The following is a 17,121-nucleotide window of genomic DNA, read 5'->3' as shown; positions in this document are numbered from 1 at the left end:
GCCTGCAGGAGTGGAGGGGGAAGGCTTTGCTTATACTCCAACTTAGCCTTTAGGTAGTCTAGATGAAATAACTGAGCTGCATAGTGAAGTTAGAGTTTTGTGTGCTTTTTGTGTAGATGTGGGGAAAATTTGTCTTGTTTAAATGTTCATCGCCATCTTGGTTAGCTAGAAGTTTGTAGTGATTTTATTATTTGCATTTTTTGCAACCTCTCAATGCAAAGGTATCGATAGCGACGTGAGATCTACTATGATGTGTGCTTTCCTTATTTGGTGGGTCGGCCTAGAGGCTGGTCTAAAAATGATGTGCAACAGGTAGTCGATACTAGCATGCTTCCCCTATAGCTTGGGAGCATTGGTGATAGTCTAAGTTATTGCTTGTTTATAGTTTGGTTTATGGGTATAGGTTTAGTCACAAGCTCTTGTATCTTTTTTCTTCAAAATCATTTCATTGGTATGTCTTTGCAAAATAATGGTCTGGAGGTAGGTATGAAACTAAAGTCTACGGGAATGGAGGGGGAAGGCTTTACTTACACTCTAGCTTAGCCTTTAGGTAGTGTGGATGAAATAGCTGAGTTGCATATTGAAGTTTGTGTTTTTTGTGCTTCTTGTGTAGATGTGGGGAAATTTTTGTCTTGTTTAAATGTTCATCATCATCCTGGTTAGCTAGAAGTTAGTAGTGATTTTACCATCTGTACTTTTTGCAACCTCTCAATGCATAGGTATTGATAGTGATATGAGATCTACTATGGTGTGTGCTTTCCTTATTTGGTGGGTTATCCTAGAGGTTGGTCTAAAAATGATGTGCAACCTGGAAGAGGTGGTTGATGCTAGCATGCTTCCCCTATAGCTTGGGAGCATTGGGGGATAGTCTGAGGTATTGTTGTTTTTAGTTTGGTCCATGGGTACATGTTTAATCACAAGCTCTATGGGTTTGATAGTTATTTTTTGGGATTTGATTCTTTTTTGGTAAATGTTTGAAATAATTTTTAGCTAGTTTAGCTATAGTGGTAGCCGCTATTACTTTGCAACATTTTAGTAGTGGTTCTAGCTTTGTTTGTTTAAGCTTGCTATGTACGTGCCTTTTATTATCAAGGGTGGGGGTCCTCATAGATTCCCCTATGATATATCTTAAAAAATAGGAGAGAATTTATATTAATACTATGATTCAAAGTTCTTGTGATCCATGTTTTAGCTTTAACTTTTGTGATGGCTATGGCAAGATTTCATGCATTGTTGTTGTCAAATGATGTATATGCCATATTTTCTTTCTATATATGTTGATGATTCTGTAGTTAAGAAATTTGTACTTAGCTAAAACTTAGCAGGCCAATATTTTGAGTTGGACTTAGGATTTAGTATTGTTAAAATTACATACATTTGTAAAATAATTTTAAATGACATTCAGAATACTGAATTTAGAGAACCCAGGTAGTTTTTCTATTAGTTTTAATCCAAAAAATGAGTATATTGCACATCATAGTGATATGATAGGATATTTGATTGGTTATTGATAGAAAATTATCTTTAACCTAAGCTCCTCAGTGATGGTGCTCTTGAATTGAATAGTAATGGCTCCTTAGGAACAATAATATTTTCAAACATATTATGATCATCATCCAATGATGTGGCTTTTGATGCTTCTATCTTTTCTTCTACTTCTACTGCCTAATTTCTGCTTCCTTCTCAAAACAACTGATCTCTTTTACAAAAAACTTGAGCTGCATATCATCAACAATCTAATTTGAATATGAATCACTATCATCCAAATCAATTGATAATGAGTTTTCTTCCCCTCCACCTTTTTGATGTTAAGACAAAAGTTGTACTGAATAAAAATGAGGTCATTGAGGTGCTTTTGTGTTGATTTGTTGCACTTTTTTGTGTGGAGGGCCTCAAATGTGTTCCAATTGAGCTCACACTCATGAACATTATAAGACTAGCACAGAATGTAAATGACAATGCTTTAAAGATTTGGAGTTTTGCACCATATCTTCTCCCCACAAATTTGCAAGGACAACATTTATTATACGTTACAATTTGCACTTATTAAATAAGTCTACTATCTAAGAGACTATGATCTAACTTTCGAAAGACATAATTTCTTCATTTGGCTCATAGCTGGTTCTTCAAATCCATAGAGCTGAAGAAAATGTGCCCTTTGCTCCCTTCTAAATTTTACAACTCATTAAGAACAATGTCTCTAAGGATTTTGTCAAGCATCATCATCCTCTCTATGCATGTGTTGAGGTCATCCATAACCTCCTCATCAAACCTAAATGAATCAAATAAAAAAATCTTTTGATTCGAGTTGAAGACTGCTACATGTATGTTGGAGGAGTTGCTTGTCCCCCCTCTAATCAATTAGTCATCAAATAGGTTCATATTTTCTTTTTATGAACCCATTGATATTGTATTACCTCCTTGGCCTTGCCTATGGCTTCATATAGATGACCTACTGTGTTTTTCCCACCATCCACACTGTAGAACTTTAAGCAAAGGTCTAAAACAAGTAAGGATTTTTAAAATAAAAATTATTAAAAATTGAACAACAAAAAATGAAAATCTACCGAGCTCTGCAAATTTAAAAATAATTTTCTTTCCTAAACATTAAGTTAAAGTTATATTTTAGGTTCATGTTCATGTCAATAGCCAACATATCATAAAAATGGTCTTCGTGACTCTTTAGTCTTTCTCCTTTGACCTTTTTGAGTATGGACACTCCTCCCATCTAGTGATCTCCAAAATTTTCTTAAGAGACATTAGTGAGGCTGAAATGATTTACAATGTGATAAAGTTGGTGAATTGTGTTGTTCCAGATTGGATAAGCTCCTTTTCCTTGGTGTTTTCTCCCATCAATTTAAGTACCCACGAGTTGTTTTAGATTTATTTAGTATCGTTTCTTGCCACTTCCACCATGGTTTTTACCTATCCAAGTTGTGCCTATATCCTTAAATAGAAAATCAATGCAATTGGTGGCACAAGGGCTCTAGAAAATGGTAGAGAGCTTTTTCTCAAGAAGTTTCACTTGACATATGCCACTTTATTGTTGGTCATAACTTGAATGGCATTCTCCATGCCCACTTCCATGATCACTTTGTTCAGCATAGTGTACAAAGTATCAACATGTAATGTCCCCTACTAAGATTAGGCCTCGTTTTAACCATAATTAATCCATTTCCATGTACTCATGACTTAAACTAGATTGATTAAGAATCAAGTTTATCTTAACATGAAACAAAACTGTGATATTCTATCTTTCTTTAGTCTATCAAGTACTTAATTTACCATACTTGATAATTAGTCTTGTTTTGATTCATTTATAAATCATTTACATATTAATTAATTACTAGTTATATGAATTATCAGTTTCCAAAAGATATTAATTATAATTACTATATTAATATCTATTATCATATCAATATCTATATTTATAACCCTTATATTTTTCCTAATTCTGATATGAGTATATATGTATATACATAAATAGTAAATGAATTGAATAATGTTACCAATAGTTTATGTATTTATTAATTACAAATTCTATAAATTATTAATACTACCCCTGCTTGAAAATATTAGTTATTAATATATTTAGGGGCTGGTAAGAGGGCAGACAGATCTGACACATGACAGATCTGGTCTGCTACTATTATGGAATTAAATATTACTATTATTCAATATTGCAGTTTATGTTAATATTGTTATCCAATTCTATAAACAAACATTATCAGGCCACATATAGGAAGCATACTTATTAAACACATTTCCTATGCATACCACCCAGAACAAGGATGTTACTGCCCACCCAGAACAAGGATGTTACTGCTTGTAACTCAATAACAATTCTGATCTGATTTGATCGATGGCTGAAAGATAATATATATTCCCTTGACTCAGCTCTTTTTTTTTTTTATCGTCTGATATCTTCTATATTTCCCTTTTCCCCTACTGTGGCTGTATATAACAATACAACAGAGTGTGTATATATATATATATTCTAAGCAGTCATACACATACAACATATTCCAAACAGTCACAGTCATAAGCAGTCTGATATGTATGTTAACAGTCATATATTATAACAGTTATATATTATAAACAGCTATAAACAATAGCACATTATTAACCATCACTGAGCAGAAAATATTCATCATACTGTGTATGAAGAACTCATATCCAACCCTCCAACACATTTGAACTGTTCTATGTTTATTTATTAATATTTATTCCTTTCTATCATCTGTCTTTTTTTTAATCTTCCTCCTATTCCATTCCCTTCTTTTTTTCGCCTTCCTCTAGACGTATGATTTCCCTTAAATATTTACCAAGGGAATTCTATGAGGGAGGTCCTGTCCTCTTGTCATAACTCTTGCAATCAGTGTTTGTTATCGTGCCTCTCCCTTAACTAATTTGTTTATACCTTAATCGCACATTTTACTCTATTCCTTATTTTAATCGAATAAGCATAATATATCTTTGAGCAATGGAAGATGTATGAGCTATTATTCTTAATGATGGCCAGTGATCGTTGAAAGCTCCTAATCTGTATGTCTTCCTTCATAATTACTAACCGCTGATGTGCTAAGGGAAATGTTTTATGCTCTATTTAATTGATTACCGACTGTGGGTCATATAAGGATAATCGTACAACCTTTACTTGATTATCCGCCTTATGATTTGGCTCTTATCGTGATGGCAGATCAGATGCTTACTTTAATTATATTGATGCTACGAGTGTAAAGTGTTATCTCTTGAATCGCTGCAACGAATAAGACAATTGTTCCTATCCGTAATGGTCTTAAGACAGATCGCCACCTTGCATAATACTTTTAATGAGTTGCTGCAATGAAGTCAATATTTTAAGATGCATGGTATTTGATGCTTTATTTTATTATTGCTACTTTATTTCTTTTGAATCATGATTGCTGCCATACGTAATCTTATAAACTGGTCACCTCCCTAAAATATCATTGTTTATTATATATATATAAAATATAATATTAATTTATTCCTATTTTGAAAATATATTAATTAATAATATTTAATAAATAATTAAATTTCAAATAATCATTCGCTGGTAATTAATTTATAATAATAATTACTTCATTTAAGATATATATATATATATATATATATATATATATATTGATCAAGGAGGGGACATGACACAACATCTTTCACTTAATGGGAGGCATCAATCAACAATAAGGACACCAATAACCCATCTAAATCTACTAAAACACTGATCAGTGCACAACTCTTGCCATCTATCTACCCATCTAGATAAATAGTGCAACTCACCTTGCAACAAATTCTTATTTGATTTACGATGATTTTTTTTTCCATATCTTCATTTAACAATGGCCCACTCAAATCTATGGAATAGGCGTGCTGAACCCTCTTTTAGCAATTGTCAATGCATTGACCAATGAATCTCAAAGTGGGATCCTGTTGATGGTGTTTTTACGCACTATGCAACATAGAATAAAATACTAAGTATTCTATCCTCTCTTGAACAAAGACTCCCAAATGCTAAGCTATGTGATCAAGTGGGACGACTCCAAGGTTCTTGAATGTCAGGTCTTGACGTGCTCTTGGATAGACTCAGTTGTGTATGATGTGATATTGTTGGGATCACAAGGTGGACTTATGTTGAATGCTTGAATGCTCGAATGATGCTGGAATATGGGATTCTGTTGATGGTGTTTTTATGCACTATGCAACACAGAATAAAATACCAAGTATTCTATCCACTCGAACAAAGACTCCCAAATGCTAAGATACGTGATCAAGTGGGACAACTCCAAGGTTCTTGAATGTCAGGTCTTGATGTGCTCTTGGATAGACTTAGTTGTGTATGATGTGATATTGTTGGGATCACAAGGTGGACTTATGTTGAATGCTTGAATGCTCGAATGATGTTGGAATGTGGGATTTCGCTTGATTAAAAAAAGGATAAAAGATAAGGTTTAGAAGGCTATTCTAACTCTAAGAATGTAAGAGCAAAGGACAATCTTTGATGAAATTCAAACTAAGTCTTGTTTTGACGTGCAACGAACATCTCCACAAGGCTAGTATGATCTTCTAAGGATAGCTTTATGATTTTTAAATCATCACCACAAGCATAGACACCTTCAAGTTGATGCATATCAATGAAGAAGTGATAAGTGAAGTTAAGCTTGTCTAAATAGATGTAATTGACTATGCAGGGCACTCTACCATCAACAAGGTGTTAGTAGTATGGATATAAGAATTTCACCATTGATCATACACAAAGTCTTCCATTCATTTAAACAACATGAAAATTAAATGAGAAGTAGAGACAATGCAAATTGTTGAATAACATGTCAATTTCACCATATCTTCAATGAAGTTTACATGCTTCTTACAACAATGTCTCGGCAACAATCTTTGCCTTCTCTTCTTACTCTAACTATTTTCTATCTTCGTCCAACTACTATTCTCTATTCGCTATTCTTGAACTGCTACTATTAACCTTACAAATGAAGAAGTGGAGCCTTATATAGTGCTCTCATTACAATTCGATGGCTTAGATTGATTCACAATCAATGGCCAAGATCGAAAGATAGAAACCCTAATTAGTGTTTGTTACACCCATTGCAAAGCATTTTAATGCTTGACCAATTATAAAATTACAATTGATGGGATACATGTCCTTAGAAAATTCGACCAATAGATGGTGATTGGTAGGTACATCAAACTTTGTGCCCATGTGGTAGTTATTCTCCTTTGATGGATGAGTCAGGTACATTGAATCTGGACGCCTTATCTTGAAATAATATGATTGGATAAGTGATGACTCGGTGCCACCTGAGCTTGTTTGATCTTCGTAACTCATCACAAGTTGTAATTGAATGAATGAGCTTTGTCTTGTGCACTTGTCATCCTAATCTCATGCCATCCTTGCTTTATTCCGTGCGAACCTTGCTTATGTCTTTGACCAATGTCAAAATTTGGGATGCTTTTGGAGGTGTTTTAATCCTTCTTGCCTAGGCGGACCTGAGCCTTTCCTTGCTAACTTTGTTTTCTTTTATACCTTCTCTTAAAGGGCAGACTTGAGGAGCTTTTTGCCAAGTTTGTCATGCCTCAATACTTTCATTTTTTTTAATGCTTTCCTCTTGGGTGGACTTTGTCTTCCATTTGCCATGTTTTATCATCCACCCTAGGCGGACTTTATGACTTCAGCGACAAGGCGAACTTTGAATAGGCTTGGACATCTCTTCATGTTGTTGGGTGGAGTTTGAAGGTTCCTTGCCAAGGGCGGACTTGGAAGCATCTTGGACACATTGCCTTGGGCAGAGTTTGAAGTATGTTAGACATGGGCGGACTTTGAGGGAGTTGTGCCACACTTTTATTACCCAACCTAGGCGGACTTTGAGTGTTCTTGGCCATGGGCGGACTTTAGACATGCTTTGCCTAAGGCGGACTTGGAAGGTCTTGTGACATTCTATCTCTTGGACAAGGTTTGAAGGTGCTTGGACATGTTGTCTTGGCTTGGGCGGACTTTGAAGAAGTCATGCCATGTTCCCTTGTGTGCTATACTTCATAGGGCAGACTTCATCCTTCCTTTGCCATCTTCATTTGCTTGACCTTAACCATAGGTAGGAGTCTGACTAACCTCTGCTATAGGTTTCTTAACTGATGGTAGGAGTTTAGCACGTGTTTGCCAACTTGTGTTTGCATATGGGTGGAGTTGAAGAGAACTTGGACATCCCCAAGTTGGTGTGCCATCTTCCATGCTTCGAGACAAGGAGGACTTCAACCTTTGTCTGCCATTCCTCCCCTTGGGCGAATTTGTCCTCTGTCTGCCATTCCTCTCCATGGGCGAATTTGTCTTTTGTCTGCCATTCTTTCATGTGCTTGGCTGGTCAAACTTGGTTTTCCCTTGGACGAATTTTCATCTTCATGCCATGTCTTCACACTTATTCAAACTGTCATGTCTATCTCTGACCTGCCATGTTCATAGCTGGATCATTTGGAACAAAAGCCCTAATCTTGCTTTTTGCACTTAAAGACAATTTCTCAAATCTGAGGACGTGGGCACTAATCATATGGCTGATCTTCTGGAACAATATCCTAATTAGGGTTTCCATCTTGCTTTTTACCCTTAGAGATCAAATTTTTTAATTTTGACAACATGGGCAGTAATGATATGGCTTGTGGATCAAAACCTTAATCTAAAAAAAAAGCAAAAAAAAGATAACCTTGCTTTTTGTACTTAAGAGGCAAAATTTCTTGAATTTGACAAACATGGGCAGTGATCAAATGACATGAGGAACAAAACCCAGGTTCTACTTTCAAAAAAAGCAAAAAAATGCAAAAAGCGAAGAAAACAAAAAGCAAGACAAAAAAAGCTGCTTCTCGGAATGTGCCCAAAGTGCCAAAAACAAAACTTTCTATTTTTAGAAAAAGCAAAAAAAAAAAGTTCCTAAAAATAGAAAGTTGTCAGAAATGACTCAAAGCAGTTGCGATCCTCGTCCCTCAGACCTTCTAAGCACTTTGACAACGTTCACACACAAATTTGAGCATGATTTTTCTATTTGGCTCGGGATGACTTCAAAACTCTAACTCAAAACTCTCAAAGAAAATGGACTTATGAAACTACAGAGCTAGGACAAAAACCCTAAAAAGCAAAAACAAGGGGTCCCCATCTGCGATGAGGTGATGTGTGAAATAGTTCACAACAGGTAGTAGTAATGGGTTTGGCACCCTCCATCTCTATCACGTGCTCAATGCCTTTATTAGGAAGCCTTCTTGAAGGTATACTATTGTAAGTATACCTTACTTTGCTTGGATAGCAAAGCCTGAACATCTGCATGATAGCTTCTCTTCTAATCATGCACTCTTCTGTCCACTCAATCTGATCATGTCTGAATAACCTTTCCATGTGTTTGAAAGAGAACTCGAGTTCCCCCATAGGATATTCCCCTTAAGACCACTTTCTTCCCTTTTGATTTAAATTTCAGCTCCATAGTCTGAAAATTAAGAGTGATCTCATCCAAAGATTGCAACCATGGTATGCCCAACACTACATTTGTATTACCAATATTAACCAAGTAGAAGTCATCTTTGACTTCATAATTGCCCAACTGTAGGCTCATATGTGAAATCATTCTAGTGCATGTGATAGTGAATCCATCTACTACCATCACCCCTAAATCAATCCACATCCCTCATCAATAAAATTATGAGTTGCACTTCTATCAATCAAAGACACTGTTATCACAAAAGCTTGCACCCTTGCTGAGCTATCAACTCAACAACCTTGTGAAACATGGAAACAACCCCGAAGTGTGGGACCTTGCGCAAGGGGATTGAATCTCTGGAGAAGGCCGACTTCCTTCTCACTCCAAGTGCAAGTGTTGAACCAACTCAACACTTCAAAGCTAATTCCTAAGTCTACCCTAACAACTTGCAGAGGAAAAGAGAAGAGAGAAATTGCTTGAAACAAAGGGAGGTGATGCACCAAGAAGAGATTGTTCCTCTCCCCACTGAAATGACACAAGTAATTAACTGAAACACCTTGAAGATGCACAACTTTCAGTTGTATGAGTAACCCCAATGCATAGATGAAGGTTAGAATCCACTGAATGCCAAGAGGGGAGAAGTATTCCCACAAGTCACACTCAGAAAACTAGTTAACTGTAAGAACCCTTACTAACTTTGCCCTTAAATCATTGATTTCTACCCTTGGGAATTTTGTCAAACACTTGTCTTGCAAAGTCTGTACTTGCTGTTATGAGTTTTCTGTTTGTATTGTTTGGGTCTTGTACACTGCAATTAATGTTTTGAATGCCTCTAACCATGAAAGATTGACTAACAATGTCATAGAAATGATATGCCAATTGATTTTGATGCATATAAGTAACTAAATAACAACTACAGCTGCTTGACAAATCATCAAACACTTGGCATGCAAACTAGAAATTATGTGGCAGCAGCATAATGAAGTTTTTATTAGTTATTCTCACACCAAATAGTTACAAAGGTATAACATGTAATTTCCAAAACTTATGACAGCAAAATTAGAGAACCTGATATGTAAAATGCTTGCTGCAAATGATGGTCTCCACTCTTCAATGGACTGCCAATTAAACACGTTCCTGCTGTAGCTACGAATAATTTGCCAATTAAATGCTTGATTTCTTAGTACTGTAGCACGTCACTATTCACGCCACTGTAGCATTTCACTATTCACGGATTACTGTAGCGCGAGTACTGTAGCGCGGGTACTGAAGCAGCAATTGTATCTTGAAATGATTGCTTCAATTCTGATTTTTAATGGCTGCCAAATGAAACTGTAAGTCTGCAATTGATATATATTTGAAAATCTGCATACCCTAGATGTCTTCCCTTCTTTTTAAAGCCCAAATAGAACTCCAGAATGAAGCTCTCCTGAAATGCCAAATTCAGTGGATATTTCACCACCTCAAATGGTTGCAACACTGAAGAATTGTCGCTCTCCAATGGCTGACTGAATCAGAAACCCTTGGCTTCTTCTCCCAAGTTCATAACAAACAAATATCAATTCTCTAGATGGATGATATAAAATGAACTCTTAAGTCCCTTTTTATTCTTTCTTATGAGAGCTCGAACACTTTCTTGGCCAATGTGGGATTAAAGACATATTCACACATTATAATATTAAAGTGACTTTATTATTATAAAGTTACTTTATAACTTTATAATAACATTAAAATATTTAAATAAATCACTTAAGTCACTTTTAATTAAATTAATTAAATATAAAGTCACCTTTTTTATTTTATTTTATTTAATGACTTAATAAGAAATTAATTTAATCAATTTCTCCTTATTTCTCCACTTAGCCTTCGGAGAATGTAAAGGCTAAGAACTCCATTGAGATGCTAAAAAGGTGGGGACATTACATTAACACAACATATATGAAGAGAAAGAGCCACAACATGCACCTATGATGAAGGTAAGAAAGCATACACAACATACATAAGTTGAAAAGAGGCAAGAATGGTGACTTTCAATTAATCATAAGGCCAAAAGCCAATCTTACAGTTGTAGAAATGCAAAAATACGAGTCTTCAAAAGAAGAGGAGCATAAGGGAGCTCCAGGCAGCAGAGAGAGAACCCTTTACAATGAGGCTTAACAGCCTTATATAGAAAAAATGGGTTACAATGGTGATCATGACCCCTGCATGTCAGTCTGGAAGTGCAGGGAAGTGCATGCACCTGACTTGTACATGCAAGCAACCTAGCCATACCTCCAAAGGGCAATCCTAAGAAGGTGGATTGACTAACCTTCCAGAGTCAGGCATGACATAAGTCACCCAGCATGGCCCCGTACCTCCCTTGATGGAAATCCTGCCAAAAACATTAAATGTACCCCTGTGGCTCCACAAAAAGTGCACAAGTCACCAAAACTGTTGGAGCATTTAAAGCCTTGAGTGCCGATCACGCCATCCGAAAGTGTCGCCAGTCAGAAGGAAGCCTGGAGATTTCGGAAGTTCGGACTCCCAAAGTGAGGAAGACAAGGGAAGGAGCAAGGAACCTCGGAACCTCAAGGTTTCGGACTTCCGGGATAGGAGAAAGGAGGGCTAGGAAAGGAACTTCGGAACCTTGGGGTTCCGGAGTTCCGGAGGAACTAGGGAGAGAAGGCAAAAGGGGAAGGAACCTCAGGGTTCCGGAGTTCCGGGATAGAGAGGGAAAGGGTTAAAGAGAGTAGCGGAACTTTGGAGACCGGGGTCTCCATAGTTGGGCAAGGAACTTCGGAGATCGGGGTCTCCGTAGTTGGGCAAGGAACTTCGGAACTTGGGGGTTCTGGAGTTCCGGGGTTGAAGACTAGGGAACTTCGGAACCTGGGGGTTACAGAGTTCCGGGGTTGAAGACTAGGGAACTTCGGAACCTTGGGATTCCAGAGTTCCGGGGTTGAAGACTAGGGAACTTCGGAACCTGGGGGTTCCGGAGTTCCGGGGAAGAAGACTAGGGAACTTTGGAACCTGGGGGTTCCGGAGTTTCGGGGGAGAAGACAAGGGAACTTCGGAACCTTGGGGTTCTGGAGTTCCGGGGTTGAAGAACAGATGAAAAGCTAAGGGAAGGAAGGGAACTTCGGAAACTTGGAGTTCCGGAGTTCCAGAGCAGGAAAGAAAGAAGCTAAGGCAAAGAAACTCGAAACCTCAGGGTTTCGGAGTTTCGAAGAAGAGAAAGAGAGGGCCAAGGAACTTCCGACAAGGCAACACTTCAAACCATGATTTCACTCCCTTTCTCCTTGATCAACTGGGCAGCATTGGTCCATGGAACATATCTTTGATCGGTTCTCACTGATGGACCAAGGGTGTCATAAAATGACAACACTTTTGGCAATTTCTGCGGGATGCTTGCCTGCTAAGCATGAAGTCCAGAAGCCTTAAGCATCCATTGGGCACTGAGTCATGGAAGACCCAAACATGTGTGCACCAATACTTGGAGGAAACTGAAAACTAAAGCACACACCCTCTTAAGGAGGATGGGGCATGTGCATAAGCACTTATGAAAACAAACAACCTCTAGTCTAATATTTACATAGTCATCAACACCCTCTTTAGAAGCAAGGCTTGAGATGAATCCCATTCACTGGAATTGGAAGAACTTCGCCATCAAGCTTGGAGAGATGAAATGCATTGGCCTCCTTGTAGCGAGTAATGACATATGGACCACTCCGGATAGCATCAAATTTGGAGTGTCGCCCAGCTTTGGCTCTATCTACATCCCACTTAAGAACTAGATCTCCCTCTTTGAAGACCCTATTAGTAGCCTTTTTGTCAAAAACCTTCTTAACCTGCTCTTGATGAGTCTTAAGTGTATGCATAGACTGACTTCTAACCTCCTCCAGCTCCATCAGCTCAGCTAGTCTTACTGTCATGGCATCATTGTCTATTAATTCCAACTGATGTGCTAGCTCAAGAGAGGGTAACTCTAGGGAAGCTGGGAGTCTTGCTTCCTTCCCATATACTAGCATGAAAGGGGAGTTGCCAATCGCCCTCTTGGGTGTGATCCTGTCAGCCCATAAGGCTGTCCTCAACTTAGTGTGCCATGCCCTATGATTGTCTTCAATTGTCCTTTTAATTATCATAATGAGGTTCTTGTTGGAAGATTCAGCCAAGCCGTTACCCTGAGGGTAATAGTTGGATGATGTCTTCAAGTATACACCATGCTTAACTGCCCAAGAACTGATTTGGGTTCCAACAAATGCCCTGGCATTGTCCGATATGATGGTGGAGGGGATACTGAATCTTGTCACAATTCCCTCAAGGAATTCTAATACTGAGGCCTTAGTAGCATCCCTCAATGCAACTGCCTCTGTCCACCTAGTGAAGTAATCTGTTGCGGCCAAGATCCACTTATGGCCAACACTAGAAGGTGGGTTTATCATGCCAATGAAGTCTAAACCCCATTGGGCGAACGGTTGATCTGCTTGGATGGGATGAAGAGGTAGGGCAGCTAGTCTTTGCTTCCCAGAGAAGAGAGCACATTTCTTGCAATTCTTCACCCATCTATGTGAGTCACTGAATAAGAATGGCCAGTAATAGCCAGCCCTCATTATTTTGATAGTCGTAGTCCTTGCAGAGAAGTGGCCCCCTGAAGAGCCATCATGAAATTCCTCTAACAATCTGCTAACTTGGTTTTGCTCGATGCATCTTAGTAATTGGAGTCTTTTTGAAAAAGAGTGCCATTCACTAAGACATAGGGAATGGACTGCAACCTGAAATGTCTTCTTTTGGTCCGGTCCAGACCTTGGGGGTATCTACCTTCCATTAAGAAGGTGGTCATGTCACTTACCCAACTAAATTGAGTGCTGTTGTCAGTTGGTTGATCCTCTTGTAACACAAGGGAGATCTCTGAAGTAGTCTCAGAAGATGAGACAAGTTGTTCACATAGGCCCCTGCCTCTTACAAGCTTGGTGATCTTGATGTTGATGTCATACTCCATGACCTTGGTTATCCACCCAGCCCTCTTCTCACTGACATCCTTGTTTAGAAGGAAATCCTTGACACTTGCATGCGAAACTAAGAGTTGGATCTTGTTGTTGGACAACATATGCCTAAACTTTTTTAATGCCCTTACAACAGTGAGGACTTGCTTCTCTACATAGCTATATCTAAGTTCGTAGTCCTTTAGCCCCTCACTAAAGAAAGCAATAGGTTGCTCCAACTTGTCATTGTTCAGCTGTGTTAGGACAGCTGAAATGCTGGATTCTCCTCCAAAGGTATAGAGGATAAAATCCCTTTCATAATTAAGATTGACGAGGGTAGGGGCCTGAGCAATTGCTTGTTTGATCTCTTCGAACCAGCCCTTCCTTCCTTGGTCCAACTGAAAACCAAGTTTTTCTTCAACATGGAAGTGAGGGGTTTTACCATGGTGGCAAGGTTGGGAATGAACCTCCTCACAAAGTTGATCCTACCAAGGAAACTTTGCAATCCTTTCTTGTGACTAGGGAGTGGAAGAGAAAGAATAGCCTCCACTCACTTTGGATCAATGGTCAAACCCTCCTTGGATACGATGTGTCCTAGCAATCTTCCTTGATCAGTAGAAAAAACACACTTGCTAGGGTTCAAGGACACACCATACTCCCTCCATTTCATGAACACTTGCTCAAGATGACTAGGATGGTCAACTGCATGCTTTGAATAAACAGTTATGTCATCGAGGTATACAAGCACAAACCTTGCTAATACACCCTTGAAGGCCATGTCCATTGCTCTTTGGAACGTGGCACCTGCATTGGTTAGCCCAAAGGGCATTTTACAATAAGCATAGGTGCCCCACTTAGTAGTAAATGCAGTTTTGTATTGGTCTGATTCCTGGACCAAGATCTGATTGTAGCCTGAATACCCATCCAAGAATGAAAATCTTTCTGAGCCACTGACCTTTTGGAGAATTTGCTCCATAGAGGGAAGGGGATAGTGATCTTTAAGGGAGGCTCTATTGAGATCCCTAAAGTCTACACATAGTCTGATCTCCCCATTCTTCTTCCTTACAGGGACAAGGTTGGCCACTCAGGAGGAGTGCTTGATAGGGAAGATGATATTGGCTTCTATGAGTTTGGTCAGCTCCTTCCTCATTAGTGGCTCAATTTTGGGATTTATTGGCCTTTGTTTCTGTCTAACTGGCTTTGCATCTAGGTTTAGCTCTATGGTATGCTGGGCTAAACTAGGATCAAAACCCTTCAAGTCTTCATAGGTCCAAGCAACTATGTCATCATATTGTTGGCAAAGCTCAACGAAGGCCTCTTGCTTGGTTGAGGAACACACCTTGCCCAAGTTCAAGGACCTACCCTCAGCAACAACGACTGGCTTGTAATCACCCTTCTTTGCAGCCAGGTTCATCCTCTTCTTCAACTGATCATCCGAGTTGAAAATGCCCTCCAAGGTAACTAGACCCTTTGGCAACTTGTTGGAGTTGAGCTGCATGATTTGATCTCCATACTGGTCTTGCATCTTGGACTGATTTTTAGCAGAAAATTCTGCTTCATTTTGCAAGAAGTTGATGATCTGCTGATCACTTTCAAATACTTGCCAATTCACTTGATTGTCTGGGACAGCAGGCCTCACAGCAAGCCTGATGTGTTGCTCCTTCTCACTTGCGACATCCGTTGGTATGTCGAATTGAGCACTAACTGCTGCAAGCCTATTAGCATGCTTGTTTTGACCCCTAGGAATGCGATATTGAAGGCCTCGAATCCTTCAATCAAGTCCCAAACCCTGTGTTTGTATGATTTGAGTAGGTTGTTCTTTGCTGCACTTTGGGCTCGGATGTGATTAACAACCAACTCACTATCTCCAAATACTTGCAGAGATCTGATCTTTCTGCTTTGTGCAAGTTGGAGACCTTGGATCAAGGCTTCATACTCAACGACATTGTTAGTGCAACCAAATTGAAGCCTAAAAAAGAAGAAATATTTCTCTTGCTCAGGAGAAACAAGCATTACCCCGACGCCTGCACCATTCTTGTTTCTTGAACCATCAAAAAACATGTTCCATAACCCCTCTGAATCTCCTTGCGTCTTGATGAGGTTAGGGATAGGAGTATCCTCTTCATGGATACAATAGGTGCCAAGCCCAGTCTCTTCAGTCTCAGCTAATGCATCAAACTGAAAAGCGTTGGCCCATTCGTCCAGCAAGCAATCAGGAACCTCTTGCAAGAGAGTAGCAGGCTCACGGATAGCACACTCTTCCCCCTCTTCATGCAAAGTGCAATTCATGTTTATAGGGATAGGGGTGTAGGGCTCAATGTGGTTTTGGGCAATGGGCTCTGCCCTTATGGTGACCTTGGTACCATACCTTGTTCGAAATAGCATATGGCACCAGTCGGAAGACAGGTACCCACCTATCTTGGCTGTGAAGTCTCTAGACAGGCAGATGGCGAAGAAGGCAGGGAGGTCGATGATGGATACGTCTTGCAAGACAGTGCAACCAGGGCATGCATGCAAGGTTAACTTCAGATTTTTTACCACCCCTACTGTTTTAATAGAAGTGCCATCTAACTAGACCACCCCTTTGGTCACGGGTTCATATTCTATGCCAAGAAGATCAGCTACCTTCTTAGGCATGACTGAGCTACTAGCTCCCGAATCTATCATGCAATTGTAAACCAAATTGTCTCCTATGATTAAGGAGAGATAGAAAGGGGGAGGCTTGCTGATCTTGCTTGAATCTTCCTCCTTGGGTTGCACCAAACTGGTGGATATTGCCTTTCCCTTGACTGTTGCCTCACCACCTGACTGATCGACGTCCTTCAGTGCCTCCTTAAGCAAATCCCTTTAAGATGGGATTGAAAGGGCCTCCCACATAGTGACGTTGAGGTTGGCCTTCTTCATCTGATCAACTATGTTGAAAGGGACACCAGCTGGTTTTAGAGGACCCTTTGAGGCTACAAGGTCTACTTTTGCTCTTTGGACGACTTGGACCTCTTCATGCCTCTTGTTCCCTTGCATGGTACTTTGGCTCGTATCATGGACAGCTACATTGGGTGTTGGAGCTTGGACTGATATTGAAGGTGAGGTAGCCTCCATGGCTCTCTTTTTTGACCTCGCATACTGCAACATGGACTCACCATTTGTTTGGTTCAAACCATAGAATTCTGCCTCCT

At 39.2% G+C, this 17,121-nt stretch overlaps 1 protein-coding gene across 3 annotated transcripts in view; it reads left to right on the top strand.

Moving 5' to 3' along the window:
• Window positions 1-17,121, top strand: part of LOC131057445 (UTP--glucose-1-phosphate uridylyltransferase 3, chloroplastic) — a 158,966-nt gene that overhangs the window by 80,771 nt on the left and 61,074 nt on the right. The window lies entirely within an intron of this gene.

The sequence above is a fragment of the Cryptomeria japonica genome, chromosome 7 (genome assembly GCF_030272615.1).
Source record: "Cryptomeria japonica chromosome 7, Sugi_1.0, whole genome shotgun sequence".
NCBI classification, from domain to species: domain Eukaryota; kingdom Viridiplantae; phylum Streptophyta; class Pinopsida; order Cupressales; family Cupressaceae; genus Cryptomeria; species Cryptomeria japonica.
This window is presented reverse-complemented; position numbering and strand designations above follow the sequence as displayed.